The sequence below is a fragment of the Aethalodelphis obliquidens genome, unplaced genomic scaffold (assembly GCF_003676395.1).
Source record: "Aethalodelphis obliquidens isolate GAN/ISIS:26980383/991018 unplaced genomic scaffold, ASM367639v1 scaffold33, whole genome shotgun sequence".
NCBI classification, from domain to species: domain Eukaryota; kingdom Metazoa; phylum Chordata; class Mammalia; order Artiodactyla; family Delphinidae; genus Aethalodelphis; species Aethalodelphis obliquidens.
The window spans coordinates 13,512,184-13,533,230 of NW_020837977.1; the positions used below are offsets into that span (position 1 = coordinate 13,512,184).

A 21,047-nucleotide genomic window follows, 5' to 3' on the forward strand; every position below is an offset into this window, starting at 1 on the left:
TTTTGAAGACCAGAGAACCCCTTCCTGAGACGAGCGATTCGTATTCTGCGTTTGGGGAGGGGGCAAGACGTCCCATCAAGTTTAGGTTAAGTGTCATAAACAACGTCTGGGAACTTGCTGCTGTTTATGTCACAACATCAAGTGACGTGTCCCCAAATGGAGAGGACAACTCTTTACCAGCCCTGTGATTCTCTGCATTTCTTAATCTTATTTCACTGGTAACAGGGACGAAATTACTACTGGAGTATTCATAATCTTCACCCATATAAACCCTCTTTACCGCTCTCCCCACCTCCACCCACTTCTAGGAAGGAAGGATGCTCTTGCTAAGTGGGTTGGTTCCAGGCTCTTTTCTGCAGTGCAGACTTAGGATAATGAGTGAAAGAGAGGGAGTCAAGGAAGCCAGAGAGGCTGAGTCTGGCACTGAGAAAACGCCAAGGGGCAGATGCCTACAAAGTAGGTGTCCATCGAGTGAGGGGAGAGACTTGGGGACCGGGGTGAGAGGCTGCAGAGAAGCAAGGAGTACAAGAAGATGGGCAAACAAAGAAAGGTGATTGCGTGAAGTGTTGTTGTTGAACGTAAGTTACATCTCCTTTAAAGCTCTTTAAAAGATGCAGATAAAAATCTGATGTACTGTAAAATGAGTTTTAGTGGTTAGATTATACTTTTCAAACATGTTTTACTTCTATACCAGACGATATGGGTACCTAAAGTTTATTCGGTTTACGCGTTGTCGGCTGTGCTCAATTAACCCTTTCAGTGATACTGTCTTGTTCTCTCATTGTTTCAGATGTGTGTGTGCTGTCTTTTTGGCTAGTCAGAGAGCTGCTAACAACTGCCTTTTAATTTATTTATTCACGTGACAAAAATTAATTTGAGAGCCTGCTGTGTGCCAGGCTCTGTGTAAAACTCCACTCTGCCCATGAGCTGCTCACAGCCCAGGGAGGGAGACAGAAAACACAGCCCGCGTGGTACCATGGGGTAAATGCAATGATGGACATGAGGATACAGGGGAGCACAGAGGAGGGATGCTGCTTTCAAACACCTGGCCCAGAGCCAGGCCCATAGCAGGTGGTCAGACACAAGGCACATCCAGTGAAAGAGGGTGCTGGGCTGGACACCAAATGCAGGGACATAGCCATACCAGTTGTCAGGGGCCCAGCTCTCCACTTAACTATTATAAAATGGGAGTCAGCAGAAACAGTGGCTCAACCCACAGCTTTCTACCTGACAGCTAAACCAATTCCATGATTCGTCATGTATTGACAGCAACAGGACACAGTGGTGGTGCGGAACAGGGACACACTGGTCTCTATTCTCAAGGCAACCTCATTCTCTTTAGGAAGATAAGACAGACACGGAACACAATTAGCAAACATACAAGGAAGCAATAAAATCATGAGCTAGAAGTGGCTAGGTATTGTGGGAATTGACTGTCAGGTAAGCCTTTCCTACATCAAAGAATTCATGCAACAGAAATTAATGCCCATAAGAATGTTTTGAGTATGTTAAGGTGGCACTACGGACCCCCAGGAAGAGGGAATGTGTGTCGGGATGATGAGTGTAGGAAATGATGGATTGGTGTTCATGGGCTATACCCTGGTTGGTTTCCCACTGAAATAGAATAGAATCGAGGCCAAGTGTGAGATGGAAGCAAGTCAAAACTCTTCATTTACATCCTGTGGTCTCCTGTTTGGAGCCAGGTTCTAACTCTAAATAAACTTGTGAAAATGTATTCACAGCTGTATTGGGCCAGAGATACCAAATGATGGTGCTCTACCAGCTTAAAACTCTAGCTTCATGCAAAATGGAGTTGTATCAGATCTTTCATCCATCAAGCACAGAAAAGAGAGCTAGTCTGTGTACTCTGAGTTTATCTCAGAGAAGAACCATATCTCACACGCAGAACTGTCGACTCTCTTCCCTCTTTTACACCCCAGACAGTATTCAATAAATATGTATAGAACAAATGAATAAGAGAAACCACCACACCAAAAAAGTCCACTGTCTATTCTAATCACAAAAACATTCAACTCAGCCTTTAAGGTGACTTTTCCAATTGAAATGAAGCCACATGGGGTTTGGGGGCAGGGGTACTGAGTAGTGAGTGCCATTAGGTACAGAGTTTCTATGTAGGGTGATGAAAATGTTCTCAAATTAAACAGTGGTGATGGTTGGACAGCTCTGTGAATAAACTACAACTCACTGAATTGGGCACTTAAAAGGGGTTAATTTTGTGGTACATGAATTATATTTCAATACAGCTGGGTTTTTTAATCATAGTTGAGATTCAGTCTTGATGAAATACATTATAACTCGAGAATCCAAATACAGCTTATTGTGCATAGTGTAATCAATTAGTTTTATTCTTGAACATAAGGAGACTTATAATCCCATGAAAATTATGACCTTATGAGAGAGAAAAAATTATTCTGATGAAATATGAAAGCACTTTAAACTGAAGACCAGCATGTAAATGAGCAGGAACTTATTAGCTGAGAGCTGCAAATATTCTGTGTATCAGAGAATGGGTAGTTGGGTTATTGGTTCATTTGGTCTCTCATCCAATGAACATTTTTAAAGAAAACTGAGTAGCAGTATTCTTCTAGGATTCTGAAGAGCTGTCTCATCACTGGCTGAATCAGTGAGCAACAGAAAGGTTTGAAATTCTCTAATACCTTGTGCATACACTACATCCCGGGCTCTATAGAGCTGTTTCCTCTACAGCAAGACCTGGGGCTCTCTCAGACGAAAATTGGAAGAGAGTTACACAGCTGTAACAGAACTGTGTTCATCTTGACCACAAATCCTGATGCAAACAGAAAAATGGACGTTCTTTCCTAGCTATAGTGACTTTCCTCTAACATTTATGGCCCAGAACTACCATCAGTTCTCTATCTACCTGGCATCCAGTGTAAGCTTCAACGAACTATAGCTGGTAGGCAGTCCAGGGCCTCTAGACACACGTGGTTATTGAACAATTGACATGTGTCTTATCCAAGTTGAGATGCGGTGTCAGTACAAAATACCCACCAAATCTTGAAGACTTAGTACTAAAAATCTAAACCATCTCTTTAATAGATTAAAATTTGTATTTTATGTTGAAATCACACTCTTCTGGATATATTGGGTGAAATAAAAATATATCACCCCCTCCCAATGTAGCTTTCTCTTCCCTGAGGATGAACAGCAAAGAACTCAGTTAAAGAAAGGTCAGCCTTGTGTAGGCAACAGAGAATAGAATGAAAAGGGGTGAAGAGAGAGGCATGGCCAGTCTCTGCTCACTAACTTGTTATAACTGCTGTCATAACTGGGGGGAAATTATAAGAATGAGGTTTGAGGTGTTCATCTAAACCCTTCAGTCCCTCTGAAATGTTAACACCATTTTATAACCAAGACTTCTTTCTGGAAGGGGAATCCCAGCTGACCCCAGGCAGACTGTGTAGCTGGGCATTAAGAGCTAGGTCTCACACATAGGTTAATGTAACCGCTGCGGCTACGTTCAGGCTCAACTGGACATTTGAGGCGTTGAACCAGCTGCACAAGGATGATCAAAAACTACTGGAGCCCCTTGCCAAGATGCCAGTAGTCATTTTTAAACGATATTCTTCATATACACGTGGATAAGGAGCTCATAGCAAGTGCATTTCCACTGCATAAAATGTAGGGATTTAATCTTCAGGATACATTCCCTGTGCATTTCCTTTATGTGAACAGTTCCCATTGAAAAAGAAAACACACGAATCTTCCAGAGTAACTCATATGTGCTTCCAGCTCTTTGCCATCAATAATCTAACAAGACCCACCGTGTCTGGGTGGAGGTGTTAGAGACACAGTGATAAAGTGACTGGGTAGCCTCCCTTGAGAGAGACACAGTTTGATAGGGGAAGGATCCAAGAAAACAAATAACTGCAGCAATTTTATACATATTGTCTAATACTTGTGATATTGGACGATTCGTGGATGTAGGAGAACATGTGGCTTTTTGTAAGTAATTAAAGGCAAATCTATGGAACCTACTGCCTGATTAACAAAGCTTCTACTGCTGCGGGAGAACAAATGAATTATCTGCTAAGTATCTTACTTTAGAGGTTAGTCCAAGCCACTTTGGTGTCTATATATTCGTGTCTATGGTTATTTGCTGCTGGTGATATAGAACGAACAAACGAGGAGTGAGTCTTTTGTGAGGTACTCTGTGCCCAGCGCAGCCATTGGTCAGGGGAATCTCTGTGCTTTGCCCACAACCCTTGGTGCCCTGGAGTCTTGGCTCTGCAGGAAGAGTAAAACCTTCGTGAAGTCCCCGTGTTCACTGAGAGGCACTCGTGTAGATAATAATGGCAGACAGTTTAGGAAAACAGATTAATTATTACGTCTGACAACTTTGGGGAAAAAAACAGGAGCTCATTTACAAATTTGCTAATTAGTCCTCTCCATTGTGATACAGAATTCAACAGGTATATCTGTGTATAATGCAGGATGGCTTTATGTGGTGTGTGTGTGTGTGTCTGTGTGTCTATGTGTCTGAGTATAGACAGAGATGGTCTGTGTTCTGGAGTCTCGCGTAATAATCTTATAAATCATTGCTGAATGTTCCCAAGTCTCTGCAGATTACTCCTGATTTGTAAATGAGACGCCTTTGCTACATACAGAAAATCAATGTTGTCATATTTGCAAATTAACCATTCTAATCCTTTGGTATTGCTCAAATTACACTTCCGTCTTAGTTCAGTCCACTCTCCTGAGAGACACTTTGGTCAAACATGGTTTCCTCTTAGGTAGTGGAAAGGGAACATTGCTGGTAATATTTGAAAAACGTAGTTGTTTAGTCAGCACATGTATTTGGATGCCTCTACTAGCTGTTAGGTAAGAATTCTATCAAGAGGCAAGAGGGCAAGGGGGCACAGATGAAATCTCCCTGAATAGTGTTTTCAGAGAACTTATATAAGAAAATCGTTCTTTAAAAAGAAGAAAAAATATTCCATTAATCTGAATCAGGCTAAGAAAATGGCTGTTACTCGTTGTATCATTAAATATTAGGTTTTGCTTGTGTGTATGTGTTTGGTGGCCAATAAACAGACTTCACAGTACACTTAGAATCTTTATAAAATCCATGTGGGCAGTACACATATGCCCGTCTTGTAGAACGTGGAGCACAGTAAATTTTCCCGTTTAATAATTGAACATTTATATTTTGATATATATTTGGTTAGATTTAGGACACATTCCCCTTACTGAAAAACGTTTTTAAGCACAATTATATAACGCCACACAGATTGCATTTTGGAAGATACTTATAATTAGGTGAGAAAGGAAAGCCTGTGTCCCTTGCAGGGAGAAATCCCTATAGAATATTATCTATGCTGGTCCTGCCCTAGAAAAGATGTAAAAGTCATGATGAGTTTGTTTTGAGTAAGCTAATTAGCATCATTAGTTTAACGTGTTCTGCGAATTAGAAAAATTTCTAAATGGCCTGACTTGAAGAATATTTTAATTTTTAGTACTACTACATAATAAAGAGCTGTAACTCGGCACAAGTTAACAGCAGCTTGACACTTACTCATATGAGTTTTGGGGTGACAGTAGTTAATAGAGAAATAAGCGCCTGGCCCTGATGCCACAGCCTAGGAGAGGAGGTAGCAGGGAGGGGACCCGTGGGAGGTGGTCTCATCTGCAGGGCGGGGCTGGTGGAGGAGGGACCACACAATGCAGGGCACATTTTGCTCATTCTGGTAATGCTTTGAGGTGCACTTTTTTGTTGTTAACATCTTCATTGGAGTATAATTGCTTTACAATGGCGTGTTAGTTTCTGCTGTATAACAAAGTGAATCAGCTATACATATACATACATCCCCATATCTCCTCCCTCTTGCGTCTCCCTCCCACCCTCCCTAGCTCACCCCTCTAGGTGGTCACAAAGCACCAAGCTGATCTCCCTGTGCTATGCAGCTGCTTCCCACTAGCTAGCTATTTTACATTTGGTAGTGTATATATGTCCATGCCACTCTCACTTTGTCACAGCTTCCCCTTCCCCTTCCCCGTGTCCTCAAGTCCATTCTCTAATAGGTCTGTGTCTTTATTCCTGTCTTACCCCTAGGTTCTTCATGACCTTTTTTTTTTCCCCTTAGATTCCATATATATGTGTTAGCATACGGTATTTGTCTTTCTCTTTCTGACTTACTTCACTCTGTATGACAGACTCTAGGTCCATCCACCTACTACAAATAACTCAGTTTCGTTTCTTTTTATGGCTGAGTAATATTCCATTGTGTATATGTGCCACATCTTCTTTATCCATTCATCTGTTGATGGACAGTTAGATTGCTTCCATGTCCTGGCTATTGTAAATAGAGCTGCAATGAACATTTTGGTACATGACTCTTTTTGAATTATGGTTTTCTCAGGGTATATGCCCAGTAGTGGGATTGCTGGGTCATATGGTAGTTCTATTTGTAGTTTTTTAAGGAACCTCCATACTGTTCTCCATAGTGGCTGTACCAATTCACATTCCCACCAGCAGTGCAAGAGTGTTCCCTTTTCTCCACACCCTCTCCAGCATTTACTGTTTCTAGATTAACGTAAGAAGGTAAAAGAGAAGCCTGATTTCCAGCTCAGCTTTGGAGTTCCCTTGGCTGGTGAAACAATTACAGGTCCCCGGAGGCCACCAGCCTTCAATGAGTCAGCCAATTTTTTTCCATTGCTTATTCAGAGGCATCCTCAGATCTCTTAGAGAAAATTCCCTATTTTCCCTCATTATTTCCTTCCATATTTTCACGAAAACACTTCTTAAAGAAATGGTCCCATTTGTAGTCTCGTTTGTACCTTCATTTGTTCCTTTTTAAATTCATTAGTCTATTCATCAATTCTTCCTACATTGTCATCCCACTCTTATTGGTCAGTCACCTGCAGGGTGCCTCGTGCTGGGGGCAGCCATGGATCAGGTAGTCCTGGGGCCCCTCTTCCCCAGCCTTGGGCCCTCATACTGCTTCCACTGAGGCACTTTCCACCGAGGCTGGACAGATGGGACAACTCTGGATTCTGTGCAGCAAAATTACTGACTGCATTTGTGTTTAGTAAACTCACCTATGCTTTCACTCAGTTTACCTCTCATTGGTGTTAGAAAGAGGAAGCTGAGTGACGACTACAGTTTACCAAGCTCTTTTAGGAATCTGATTTCATTTGCTTCTGAAAACAATGTATAGAGTAGGAAAAAAGCTTGTTGCAGAATAATGCATATATCATAAATTTTAATACAAAAAATTCCTCTTTATTTATTTATGTTCGTATGAGCAAGGAGAAAGAGGTGGAAGGGTGTACATTGGGGCTGCGTGTTTTGCCTGTATCAGGAGGGAGGGCATGAGGGGGAAAGGGAGAAAATCAGCTTTGCCTTCATACCGTTTTTTTTTTTCTTTTTTTTCTTTTTTTTTTAAATTTATTTATTTAATTTTGGTTGTGTTGGTTCTTCGTTTCTGTGCGAGGGCTTTCTCCAGTTGCGGAGAGCGGGGGCCGCTCTTCATCGCAGTGCGCAGGCCTCTCACTGTCACGGCCTCTCCCATTGTGGAGCACAGGCTCCAGACGCGCAGGCTCAGTAGTTGTGGCTCACGGGCCCAGTCGCTCCGTGACATGTGGGATCTTCCCAGACCAGGACTCGAACCCATGTCCCCTGCATTGGCAGGCGGATTCTCAACCACTGCGCCACCAGGGAAGCCCCTTCATACCGTTTTGTTAGCACTTGTTTCGTTATGTAAACTAAGCATGCAGTACTTCTGTAGTTTGGGAGATATCAGGTAAAAATTTTACACTTAAAAAAACACAAAACTAATCCTATGAAGTTGAGATTAGCAACCTCATTTTTATGGGAGAAGAAATTGAATGTGGGGAAAGCAAGGGTTTTCCTCAAGTGATAAGGCCAGAAACAGAGCCAGGCTCCATTCCAAACCTTCTGGTTGAGAGGACAGTGAGATTTCTGTCCCAAGCAGCTGTTTCCTTTCCATAGAACAAACACATCACAACTTGTTAGGATTGCGGGCGGTGTACCGAAGCAAAGTAAAACTCTCTGTACTGAGGGATAAGACGTTTTGACTGAAAGGATAAACAGAAGGCCAGTTGGTTCTGGATGTGATGTCGGACTCCACGTTGAATACGCCAAGCTCTTCATAACTTCTTTTACTTTTCTTCTACCAAGTCCAGAGACCCTCTAAGAGCTCCCAGCTGTCATCAAATGTCTCTCAGGGCAGAGTAGCCAGTCTCTGGCACAAGGAAGTAGGTTAAGGGATTGACCAGGCTTTTTTGTACTTGTCGGGGTCTAGCTCAGGGGTCTCCAAACTTTTTGATAATGTATACTTATGTATAAATTGAATGCGTGGATAAAATCTACGAAGTTAGAAAATAGAAATTTTTCTTCCTATACATCAGTGGATCATCTTTTTTTTTTTAACATCTTTATTGGAGTGTAATTGCTTTACAATGGTGTGTTGGTTTCTGCTTTATAACGAAGTGAATCAGCTATACATATACATATATCCCCATATCTCCTCCCTCTTGCGTCTCCCTCCCACCCTCCCTATCCCACCCCTCTAGGTGGTCACAAAGCACCGAGCTGATCTCCCTGTGCTGTGCAACTGCTTCCCACTAGCTAGCTATTTTACATTTGGTAGTGTGTATATGTCCGTGCCACTCTCTCACTTTGTGCCAGGTTACCCTTCCCCCTCCCCATGTCCTCAAGTCCATTCTCTACGTCTGTGTCTTTATTCCTGTCCTGCCCCAAGGTTCTTCAGAACCCTTTTTTTTTTTTTTTTTTTTTTTTTCTTCCGTATATATGTGTCAGCATACGGTATTTGTTTTTCTCTTTCTGACTGACTTCACTCCGTATGACAGACTCTAGGTCCATCCACCTCACTACAAATAACTCAATTTTGTTTCTTTTTATGGCTGAGCAGGTGGATCATCTTGTGCACCATCTTGGGGCTGCTAGTCTGTCCCCTTCTTAATGACAGTTCGTGTGCTTCATCACTTTGAGGATGAAGATTGGTGGCCACTTGTTGGAAACGCTTTGCTTATCTGGAGAGCAAACAGGATGGACCGTGTACTGGCAGCCACGGACGGCTCTGTGAGAGCTGAGTCCTCCAGTTCCTGGAATTCTGTAGCTCTGCTGGCGTTCCAGCAGCTCTGCCTTCCTGTGCACAGGGGTCCAGACATTCCTGATGAGCAGCTGATCATTCTGATGACTTTGAATAGAGGTCTACACCGTGGAATGACTTAGCCATCACCATTTGAAAGACAATTAAGAATCTCCTAGGAGGGACTTCCCTGGTGGTGCAGGGGTTAGGAATCCGCCTGCCAATGCAGGGAACACGGTTTGATCCCTGGTCCGGGAAGCTCCCACATGCCGCGGAGCAAATAAGCCCGTGGGGTATAGAAAATAAGTTAAACCTCATGCCTGGTAAGCAGGCCAATTGTCCCTGGCTGGGAGAACTAAAGCAGAGGCAGGTGCTGTAAGGGGGAGCTGCATTTGACCCCTCGTCCGACTGGCGTGCAGGAAGCTGCTTGTTTTCCTGCACAGACAGGCTCAGTTTAATCAGATCAACTCTCAGCACCTTAATGATGGTGTTGCTTTCTTTTCCTCCGTAGCTTCTTTCTCCCACAGCTTTTCTCAATTGACCGTGGGCTGGTGACAGCGATGGTAAAGGTAGGAGCTGGTTCTATACATCGATCTGGAAACCTCAGACCCCATCCACCGCCCCAGCCAAGGAGGAGGCCATTGCTCCATCTCTCGAAAAACAATTCTGAGACCTGGAAGTTCACAATAACATCTTTGTTTGTTAAAGATGTCTCATTCTTGAAACTAACAGTAAATCAACTATACTTCAATTAAAAAAAAAGTCTCATTCTGTTCTCCATTTCATGTCATAAAAATATCCCAGGAGAAAAGAAAAAGAATGGAAAATATGAAAAATAAGTTTTCTGATAAATTCCAGATGAAGCTTGAGTACCCTGTTTTTCTTCATTGCCTTTTTTTTTTTTTTTTTTGGTGGTACGCGGGCCTCTCCCTGTTGTTGCCTCTCCCGTTGTGGAGCCCAGGCTCCAGACACGCAGGCTCAGCGGCCACAGCTCATGGGCCCAGCCGCTCCGCGGCATGTGGGATCTTCCCGGACCAGGGCACGAACCCGTGTCCCCTGCATCGACAGGCGGACTCTCAACCACTGCGCCACCAAGGAAGCCCCTTCATTGCCTTTTATAACCTATTTATTGTTTAAAGTCCCCTGCAGATCCCATTTCAGTCACGGGGCCTTTTTTGCCTAATTGCATGAACTCCCAGGTTAGGCATTTCTTTCTCAGAACTCCATAGCATCTTGGGCACACCCTTATTTTCATACTTCTCACTCTTCTTTGTATCAGTTTATATATCTATCATTCCTACAAAACTGCGAGCCACCTTGGGGCAGAAACGCAGATTTATTTCTTTTTCTTCCCTGCACTCTCTCATTTTACATTATGTTATATTATTATTATTTTCTGGTGGCCTAGCACAGAATGCTCAGTGTTTGCTGATTGACTAGGTCCCCCCAGGGTTAAGTTACTAATCAGTTATTCAAAATTAGAAATTAAGTTTCCAGTAAGTTCCATGTTCAGAATGGCAATTACATTACTGGCATCATTAATCACTCCCTCAAAGTATGTATTTGTGATCAAGGAGACATATTAGCTATGAGTAGCCAAAAGCAATTCTATTGCAATATTAATGGAGTACAGTTGACCCTTGAACATCGCGAGGGTTAGGGGCGTCAACCTTCCACGCAGTAGAAAATCTGGTATAATTTGTAGTTCGCCCTCCATATCCGAGGTTCGTCCAGATGGGCAGTTCCGAATTCGGGGGTTCAACCAACTCCAGTCCTGTAGCAGTTTAGTATTTACTATTGAAAAAAAGCCGAGAATAAGTGGTCCCTTGTAATTCAAACCTGTGCTGTTCAAGGGTTAACTGTATATCCTTTGCATTTTGTGAATGTTGCTGTAGCATGTAATTTGCCCCACAAAATAAATCTGACCAGGAGTTTCAAACAGAACTCAAAGGGGTTGAGAAGTCGACCCTGGGCTGAGCCAGCCTGCTCATGGTTAAGTGACACGCCACACTGCCAGACTTGCAGTACCCCGAATTCAAGGGCCACAGCACAATGACAAAATTGTTTGTCATAGCCTTGAAGCATCAGGGCCTTATTTACACACAAACTAAACCAAAATATTAATTCCAAAAATACACAAAAACTTCTGAATGTAAATCAGAAGGGCAAAAACCAAAGAGGAAGTAATAGCTATCTGTTATTAGTGGGGAATAAAAAAAGGTACAATTAAAGGAGAATAAAGAGTTGCAATTTAGAGACTATATATAATTCTGACAGAAAGGTCTAGAAAAGCCTAGGGAAATTTCAAACTTCCTAAACTAGGTCTTAACTCCTTCAATGACATTCAAGGCCCTCTGAACAATAACTCAAACCCAGGTCTGAGCCTTAGTTCTGCACCCCCTTTTGTGTGGCCCAGTCTTGGCCACACTGGCCCCAGGGTTCCTCGCGCAAAGGGTTCGGCTGGCCCCGGAGCCACGCAGCCTGGCGGTGCTGGAGGAATTGGGACACCACTATCCCTGAGGACACTTGGGCTTTGCACAAGTAAGTTCCACTCATCACGATACCACGATCGCCTCCCAGCACCATCCCCACCAGTAACTGATTCTTACAACCCCAGGCAGATGCCAGCTCAGGGCTTCCTTGAAAATTCCTCCTGATTCACCAAGTCCCCGTCAGTCCTCCTTATCACAAAACCTCCACTGAGACCCCCAGCACGTGTGGTCGTTTGCTTTTCTAAATCTTCACAGTATTTCCACGGCTTTCATGGCACGTCTCATAGTATGTGTGTGCTTTTTAAATACGATTTTAAAATTAGAAATAATTTGAAACATGTGTTTTGTCTTAATTACTGGTTTACCTATTCCCATCCCCACCAAACCATCACTTTCTCTGAGGGTAGCACTTTGTCTTTCCCTGCTTGTACCCCCAGGACCCAGTGTGGTATGAGCCACAGAGAACGCCGTGTCCCCTTTGCTAACAAGGGTGGGAGCGGGTGATGCACAGTGAGGGCTGAGCCTTCCTGGACGCACAGCTGCTTCCTTCGGGGCCCACAATGTTGGCTGAGGTGCAGGGAACACGTGGCTCTGTTTTTCTTGGATAAGGACAGAGCCCGGACAGAGCTGCGCTCAGCCCTGGGGTCAGGCAGGCTTCTTCTCATTCCTCCCCTCAAAGGGCTATCATTCTGAGCAAAGTGGGAAAGACTTGGAAGAGAAAGGGAGAGTGGATGAGAGCGAGTGAGAACGAGGACACTGAAGGAGGAGTGATGAGTGAGAGTGAGTGCGCGAGGGGGCGAGTCTGTGAAGGGCTGAGTGTGTGAGTGCGTGTGAGTGTGTGAAGGCGGTGCTAGTGTGTGAGGGGCAGCGTGTGAGTGTATGACGGGGTGTCTGTGCGAGGGGGAGAACGAGTGTGCGAGGGAGTGTGAGGGTGTGAGAGGGGTGTGAAGTGTGTGAGGGTGTGAAGGGATGTGTGAGAGGAGTGTGAGAGTGCGTGTGTGCATGTGCGCGCGCGCGTGCGTGCGCGCGAGGGGCGGCCCCTGGGCGGCAGAGCGGCGGGAGGGCGCGGGGGGTGGGCCCCGGGGGCACCGCCTTCCCACCCGGACCGCGCCTGCGCCCCGCCCTCCTCGGCCCCGCCCCCTGCGCGCGCGGGACGCGGGCGCTGCTCCCTCCGTGGCTTCCGGCGAAAAGCGGCCCCCGAGGCCCTGGAGCTGACCCCGACCGGTGAGAACTGTTAAGTGTGCTTCTTTGAGGTTCGACCTCTCTGTCTCCGTCTGTGTCTCTGTCTCTGACTCCCCGGCTCCGGAAGGGCGGAGAGGCGGCCCGTTCCCTCCTGTCTCTGCGGGTGTCAGGTCGGGACACGGCGGTCACTGGGTGGCGCTGCTCTGGGATTCCAAGTCCAGCAAGCTCTGGAGCCTGAAAAGCACTTTTTTTTCCAATTCATTTTCTTTTCTCTTCCTCCGCCCCGCCCCCGTTTTCCTTTCTGCCTGACCCGCTTGATGTATGTCTCTATCTCCAAAATATATTCTTGGAAGCCTACGTTTCTCTAATCCATCTATAAAAAGTTAATGATTATCTGCTCCCCAGAACAACTTCTAGGATCTAGATCCAACAGCCTGGAGGGCAGGTGTAAGTCCTCGCACATCTGAAAGCTTTCAAAATCACTGCATTTACCATCTTACAAATAAAAGCACAGAGAACGGAGGAGAAAACAGTTCTTTGTGCCCACAAACAGCAGCTTTAAGAGTAAATCTGATGGGGAGAGGTGGGGCAGGTGTGCAGAGTAGAAGCAGAGTGAAGGAGGCGGCTCTCAGGGAGGCCACGTGGCTTCTGAATCCAAGTCAGCTTCGGAGAGTCAGATCTATTTCTTTTCATAGCCGATACATTTATATCGAGTAGAATTTCTCAAAGGAGCTAAATCTACTGGATAGTAAAACATTTTAAAGCCGCAGTAGTTAAAACGGTGTGGTATTTATGCATGAAGAGACCCAAGTATATATGGCGTATGATAAAGTGGCAAGTATAATCAGAAGGGTGGAAATAAATGTGTCCATAAATTGTGTTGGAACCAGACAGCCTTCTAGGAAAACAACAGCAGAAACCCACACTGTGCAGTAGGATAAGCTGCAAAAATGTAAATGCAAAATAAGCCATGAAATTTTAGGAGAAAATCCAGAAACCACACAAAACTGATAAACACTATAATTTTAAAAATGCTCTTATCTAGCAAAACCAAAACAAAGCAAAAAATCCTGCAAGTAAAATCAAAAGATAACTGAAAGAAAACTATGGGAAATATTTGCAATTCATATGACAAAGAGCTAATCTCCCTAATGTAAATTGATGAAACCAACAACATAATAGAGGAAAAGGGAAAAGGCTATGAACAGAAAATTAACAGGAAAGGAAAGACAAATTCCACTTAAACATATGAAAAGATGCTCCACCTCAGTCATAGAGAAAGCAAATTAATATTTCACTGAGACAACATTTTTCATTCTGTCAGTCTGTCAAAAATCCAAAAGGTTGAAAATACATTCTGGCCTTGGCAAGGCCTTGGATAATAGGTGTTCTCATAATGACTGATGATAGTGGATATTGCAGTGCATCCCCCATGGAGGGATATTTCTGAATATTTACCCAGATTACAAGTGGATAATTTTTAATTTATACAAAACTCCTACTTCTGGGAATTTATCTTGCAGATATAATTGTACATGTGCAGAATACTGTATGTACAAACTTGTTCCTTGCTGCATTGGTTGTAATAGCAAAAGATTGGAATTAAACCAAATATCCACTAATAAAGAACTGTGTTTAGCAAACTGTGGTACATCCATATACTAGAATACTCTGAACATGTAAAAAGCAAATAAAAAGAAAGTTTTCTATGTGCTGATATGGAAAGATGTCCTTTCTATGAAATGATATGTTGAAATCCTCAAGACATATTGTTTAAATAATAAGGCAAGATGGGTAATACTGTACAGAGTATGGAATATTTGAATAAAAAGGGGAAAATAAGAATATATACTTCTATTTCTGTTACACAAAAAACAAAGACACAAGGAACTAAGAAAAGAAGTTACCCTTGTGGAAATGAAGGATAGGAATGAAGTAGAAACATTTGATGAATACCCCTTTATATTGTTTGATTTATATGCAATGTGAATGGATTGCCTATTCAAAACATATATATTATGTGTCAGTCATATTGAAATATGTCTGATTTTGATAGTATCACTGAAACAGTCCTCTTAATGAAAACCAAAACAAAACTCAAAACTGCTTCTTACAAATTACTCTGTCTCCTCTTTTGTTTTCTGTTCCCGTTAGGGCTTTTAAGCCTGACATGTTTCTTCCTTTGACTTGGAGAAGAAGATAAATAACTGTGCTGATGAGTGGCCTGAGGATTTGAGGTGTTCTGTCAACAATATGGAGACCGCCGTTTGCCAATAACTCTGGATATCTGTCTCTGAGGCGTCAGCTTTTCTTAATGCACTGTTTTCCTCTATAGGTCACTGCTCTCAACCTGCTAACGACACCCAAGTAGATCTACAGCAGTCATGTTTCAGCCCAAGGGTGACTGAAGTAAAGGCAGTGTCTCTCATTGAGATGAATAGCTCCAGGATCCCAGGTATTTGCACTTACGTGCCTGAGCTGCTTTTCCTCAGTTATAAACAGTGGTTTATATATAGTGTGATTTTATAACGCTTCCATGCAAACTATAACAATTCCTCAATGCATCTATGTAGATAAAGAAAGTCTGTGACTTGCTGTAGGTGTACGAAACCCTGACAGTGTCCTGGTCTGGTGGGTCGATTTCTAGGTCTAGAGATGAGAGTCAGGTTCTGACATGGCGTGGGGCGCACCTGGAGGAGGTGAGGTGCGGAGTTGCAGGAAGGAGAAAGCTTCCACTTGCCTGTCTTCCCAATCCGATTTTTTTAAACTCTCCTAAAGGCCTTTGCACTTGCTGTGTCCTGTGCCTGGAAATTGCTGTCCCAGATCTTTGAATGACTTTCTTCTCTGTGTCATTTAGGTGCAAAGCTCCTCAGCCCTCCCGCACCAACCATTATTCTATCGCGTCCTCTGGTTTTACCTTCTTGATAGCACTAATCACTGTCTGAAATGGTCTTTTTTACTCACTTGTTTACTTTTTTATCATTTATTAACCCTCTTCTCCCCACCACCCAATAGACTGCAGATTCCAGAAGAGAAGGGGCCTGATCTGTCTTGCCCTCCCACATATTCTTGTGCTTAGAATGGGGTCTGACACATAATAAGACCTCCATAAATATTTGGTGAATGAATAAATGAAGGATTAGAGTCCACGTCTAATTGGGTTTTGTACATAAAACCTAGCAAATGAAATTAGCAAATTCTTATTCAGTGAATGAATAAATTCAAGTAAACTCTTCTGAGACATGGGCATGACCTTTTAAAACACTCAATCGGGCAAAGAAAATACTCTAGGTTGACCCTTACTTGTTTAGTCATCACTGTTTTTATCACACTTAGGACAATTACTGATATCTCAGAAATTCTGATTTAAAAAACCAGCTTTCTTCTATAATTTTAGTATTGGTTAAGAAGGCCCAAAGTGCACTAAAAAGCTTATTTAACTTAAAAGGCTTATTTGACTTTCAGAAGAGTTATTTGTTATACACATAATTTTTCTTGAGAATCAATGGAACTTGTGCTGAACTGAATTTAGTTTTCCTCCAATAACTGATTTAAAAATCAGTTGCACAGAATTCTTTGTCATCAACAATACAATATTTCTTTAGGTGCTTTATTCCAATTTCAAATGCCATTTTTATCAGTGTGAAGATAGATTTTTAAACTGTATAAACAACTAGAGTTAATTGATGTGTTGGTTTAGTAAATCCTAACCACAAGGCTACATTTATAATATTAATAGTCCTGGAGACATACCTAGTTACATTTAAAAATACAAATAATATCTGTGCTTTTTAATGAGGTTTAAATCCTTTTTTTGAAAAAGTATTTTCCTTCTGCAACATATGTCCTTTTCTAATGAGCTAAAATTACAGATAGTGAGCCAGGTTTTGGAAAGGAACACAAACATGTATTGGGTGTCTAGACATAGTTATGGGTATTCTTCATATGTTGGGAACCAATTAAATGTTCTCTGGAGTTTTCTGCCAACCACTGAGCCTTTGAGGCACAACTCTTGTGGGCTGTTTTGTGTGATGCAGTGTACATTGTGACGCGGAACCTTGGGAAACCAAATCCTTTTGATCTGGGTCCAGGATAAATCTTATTTTATTAAATTTATCACAAGTAATAATGATGTTCAATATACTGTAAAATCCTTGAAACTACAGAATCTTGTGTTTTGGAGAATTTTTGATTAAGATGATCTTATCTGGAGAGAATTATATGTCAAACTGCATGTAATCAGTCAGTTAATTAGGAGCTATCTTAGGTTCTCTTCCATTCTGAGGATTATATGTTAACTCTTTTAGCCTTCAATTTTATTTTAATGAACACATGCCTAAAAATCACATTTCAGATCAAAGGAGCTGAAACACAACTGATGACTAGTCTCTGTAGTGAATTACTGAAAAAAAGCGTTTTCTGGGAGCACAGAGAAGGGAAAGTAATGGGCCATGCACTTATTTTTTTATCATTATTTTCTTCTCTAAACTCATGGATCTGTTGTAACATATTGTTTTGGAAGATGGTTTGGAGTTCACGTGAGCAATGTATTCCATGGTTGAGATAGCTGAGTTGGGAGAAGTAACAGAAATTGAAGAGAAATTACTCTTTCCCCTCAGACACACAGAGCTATGAGTTAAAATTTGGACTCTTTATCTTACCTGTAAAGAGGACATAGGAGCTTTAATTCCATAGAGGGTTAGCCTGATAAAATGGACTTCCATACCTTACAGAGGGAAATGCCAGTTGGTGGATCATGTCTGAAAGGCAATTTCTAATATGTACCGGGCACCTTGAAATATTTATAGCCTTTGACCCAAGAATTTCAAGGATTTGTAGACAGCAGTAGTTCTTAAATTGTGGTCTGCCATGCTGCAGGGATCCTTGAGACCCTTTTAGGGGGACCACAAGGTCAAAATTATTTTCATAATCGTATTAAGATTATTTGCCTCTTCCACTGTGTTGCTGTTTGCACCAATGATGCAACAGGAATCAAGAGAGTGGCACCAAATTGTACTAGAACTCATGGTCTTCCACATTGCCAGCCCCAGGAGAAAAATGTGTGTCAGTTCCACTTAAGGGTATCCTTGGTAAAGTAGTAAAAACCAATAACTGTATTAAGTCTCGACCCTTGAATACAAATGGTTTTAATGTTCCGTGTGAGAAATGGGCAGTACAGGTGGAGTACTTCTGCTGGGCACTGAGGCATAATGGTTGTCTTGAAGAAATGCCCTGTGTCATCGTTTGATTTGCGAACTAGCTTCTTTTTACGTGGAACACCCTTTTTCGGTGAAAGAACAACTGAAAGGCAAACCACGGGTATTCAGATTTGGGGCTTTAGCAGATACTATCTCCTAAATGAACAAAGCCATCCTGTCATTTCAAGGATAACAAGTGATAGTATTTTTAAGTCAGAAGAGTCAGGGCTAGAAGCAGGGCTAGGACAGTAATTAACACAGTAATATTTTTAGATGAATTAGTGCTTCTGTTCCCTGCCCCTGGAGAGTTCTTTGTGACATTCCAGCATACCCAGTTGGCGGCTCAAGCAGCAGCCATTTCCCCTTAGCGCGTGTTGAGCAGAGCCGCGATTGGGTCCTGGTGGCCAACCCCTAGATCGTGGTAACTGGCTGGTTTAAGGCACACATCATAGTGCATCCTACTCTTTTCGCCAGGGCTGGAGATTGAACTTGACATTGAATCTCCTGCCCTGCAAAAGATAGCTGTCCGGGTCTCTTTTGGGCAGGCTGAGCCCAGGGCCCTTCTGACAGGTCTCTGAAGGGATGAGTACCAGATGCCAAAGTTCTCGTTATCAGGTACAGTTAGTGCGTTAGTTCTTTCATCCTTATAAGGTAGGCAAGTAGCGTAGACAAATGCCCTTACTGCAAATCCACCACCGTTTCCCTCTCTTTAATTAATTCATAACAACCTGACCTGTGTTCTTTGCTTCAAGTTTCCAGTTGATAGTTGCTGTTTTGAAAAATCCTGTTTTCTGAAATCTTTCTCGTCTGCTGCCTCTTACAAGGTAGTCTAATTGTAATGGACCTTTCACCTATTCAATAAAGACAAGGATTTCTCTTTTAATTAAAATCCCCCCTAGGCACTGAAATGAAAATATGATAAGGAGGTGTGTGTATCAAATACAATTCACTCTTTGAAAAAACATTAAAATTCCACTAATGAATCATTGCGGTAGATAAAAATCAACATATAAGGTCTTTGCTCTCAAGGAACTACAATCTAGGGAGGCCAAGAGAAAAGTAAACAGACTCTTAGGATACCCTGGGACGGTGCTGAGATGGAAATGTGAACACTGGTTGGGGAGGGAACCCGAAGCTGATCAGTGGGCCAGGGCTGATTTTCTAGACAAGGAGCCTAGTCTTCAAGGCGCCCCCAAATCTGGTCCATGTTTATGCTCCAGTGTTTCCAGTAAGAACTCCTCACCCCAGGCAGGGCTCTGCTTACTCTCACAAACTCACCATGCTTTTTCCTGTTCCAAGGATCTTGCTTAGATATTTCCTATGTCTGGAATTCTCTTCCTACTCTCTCTGTAGCCATTTTTTTCCTATTGTTCGATGCCCGTTTCACTCGCTGAAGCCTTCTGGATCACACCAGCCTCCTTTCGAGAGGCAGTGTTTGTCATTTCCTCGGGAAGCCTCATATGGGTGCCCTTCCTACACGTTCCCATAGAATCCTCTGCTCATCTCTGCTTTGGTACTTACATATCCAGCTGCCAACATGAATCTCCACTTGGAAGGTTTCAAGCTTCCAGTGTACAAAACTGAACTTCTGAGCTCCCCGACCCCATCCCCGATCGGATTCACCTGAAGGCGTTGCCCTCCCCTCCATTCTCCTAGGTGTTAGCCCTCACCAAAACCCTGAATTCATCTTCGACTCCTCTCTGTTTCAAAACTTATACATCCAATTCTGGTGGCTCTAACTTAAAATATATCCAGAGCCTGGTTATCTTCCCACCACCTCTGTTGTTTTCACTCTGGTCTCAGCCACTAGAATAACCTCAAGCCTAAATGTTGCCAGTCATCTCCCACCCTGTTTCCCTGCATGTGCTCTTGTGTTGTCAGTCTGTTCTTCACAAGCAGCCAGAGGGATCTGTTTAAATATTTGATTGCATCACTCTTCTGCTCAAAGACCTCCAGCTGTTCCTCATTTTACTAAGACTAGTCCTTCCAAGGCCCATAGGGCACCCAGCCTCTCTGACCTCATCTCCTACAGCTGCTCTTAGTCACTTAACCTCAGAACTAGAGCTTTTTTGCTGTTCTGTGAATACCGCAGGCACTCCCACCTCAGGGCGCTGGCTTGCCCGCTCCCTCTGCCTGGAGCATCCTTCCCTCAGTAGCTGTATGGTTAACAGCCTCACCTCCTTCAAGTCTTAGCTCCAGTGTCACCTTCTTGATGAGGCCGATCACAAGGGCTCTAAATTGCACCCCATTCTCATCTATGCCCCAGCAGTCTCAATCACTCTAATCTGTTTTCTCCATAGTATTTATTTTTTTATCATACTATATAATTTATCTACCCACTTATTGTCCTCCTCTCCCAACTAGAATGTTTGCTCTATCTGGGCAGAGAGTTTAGTCTTTTTAATTCATTGCTGTATCATGAGCACCCCTAGGATAGTATCTGTGATGGTATTTGCTGAATGAATAAATATAAGTTATATGTTAATTTGCATTACTTCCTCACTAGCCTATAAATTCCTTGAACACACAGATTCTGAATTATTCAGCATTATATATTCAACATCCAACCCAGTACCTAGCATACTGCTAGTGCACAATCAATAATCGTGAGTGAACGAGTCTCCCTCCACTGAAATGCTGTTGTCTGCACTACCCATCTTGACATTTAATTATTGACTGCTCTAATGTCTCACTGAATCTTGTGTGTGAGCGTTCACCATTTGGTGAAACCTGCTTTTATTACAGTCAGAGGCTACAGCTCTTACTTCTTTTGTGCATGAACATGGTAGATTGATATATTGATATAGTCTACTGTATTTTTTGAGTTGAATTGAATGTATAATAACTAGTGGTGGATATTGTTGTCGAGCAGTGGGAGAAATGGGGCATCAGCGTCCCTAGGAAGGTGTTTCCTAGAGACCATTGCTTCCAGTAATTGAGACAAGGTCTGTAAACTCAACACTTTTTGTTTTTTTTGCTTGACTTGTCTATTTATTTGCCATCCATATTTTCCTGCATTTATATTCCATGGTCCCTGGAACAACTCCATTTACCTTTAA

The 21,047-nt window shown here is 42.7% G+C and overlaps 1 protein-coding gene across 2 annotated transcripts in view; it reads left to right on the forward strand.

Annotated features, from left to right (window-relative positions):
• Nucleotides 1-21,047, forward strand: part of ASPH (aspartate beta-hydroxylase) — a 386,751-nt gene that overhangs the window by 248,774 nt on the left and 116,930 nt on the right. For both annotated transcript variants that reach the window (XR_003437357.1, XR_003437358.1), the window contains exon 27: nt 15,126-15,245. The gene's annotated coding sequence lies outside the window, so the exon portion shown is untranslated. The remainder of the gene's footprint in view (nt 1-15,125; nt 15,246-21,047) is intronic.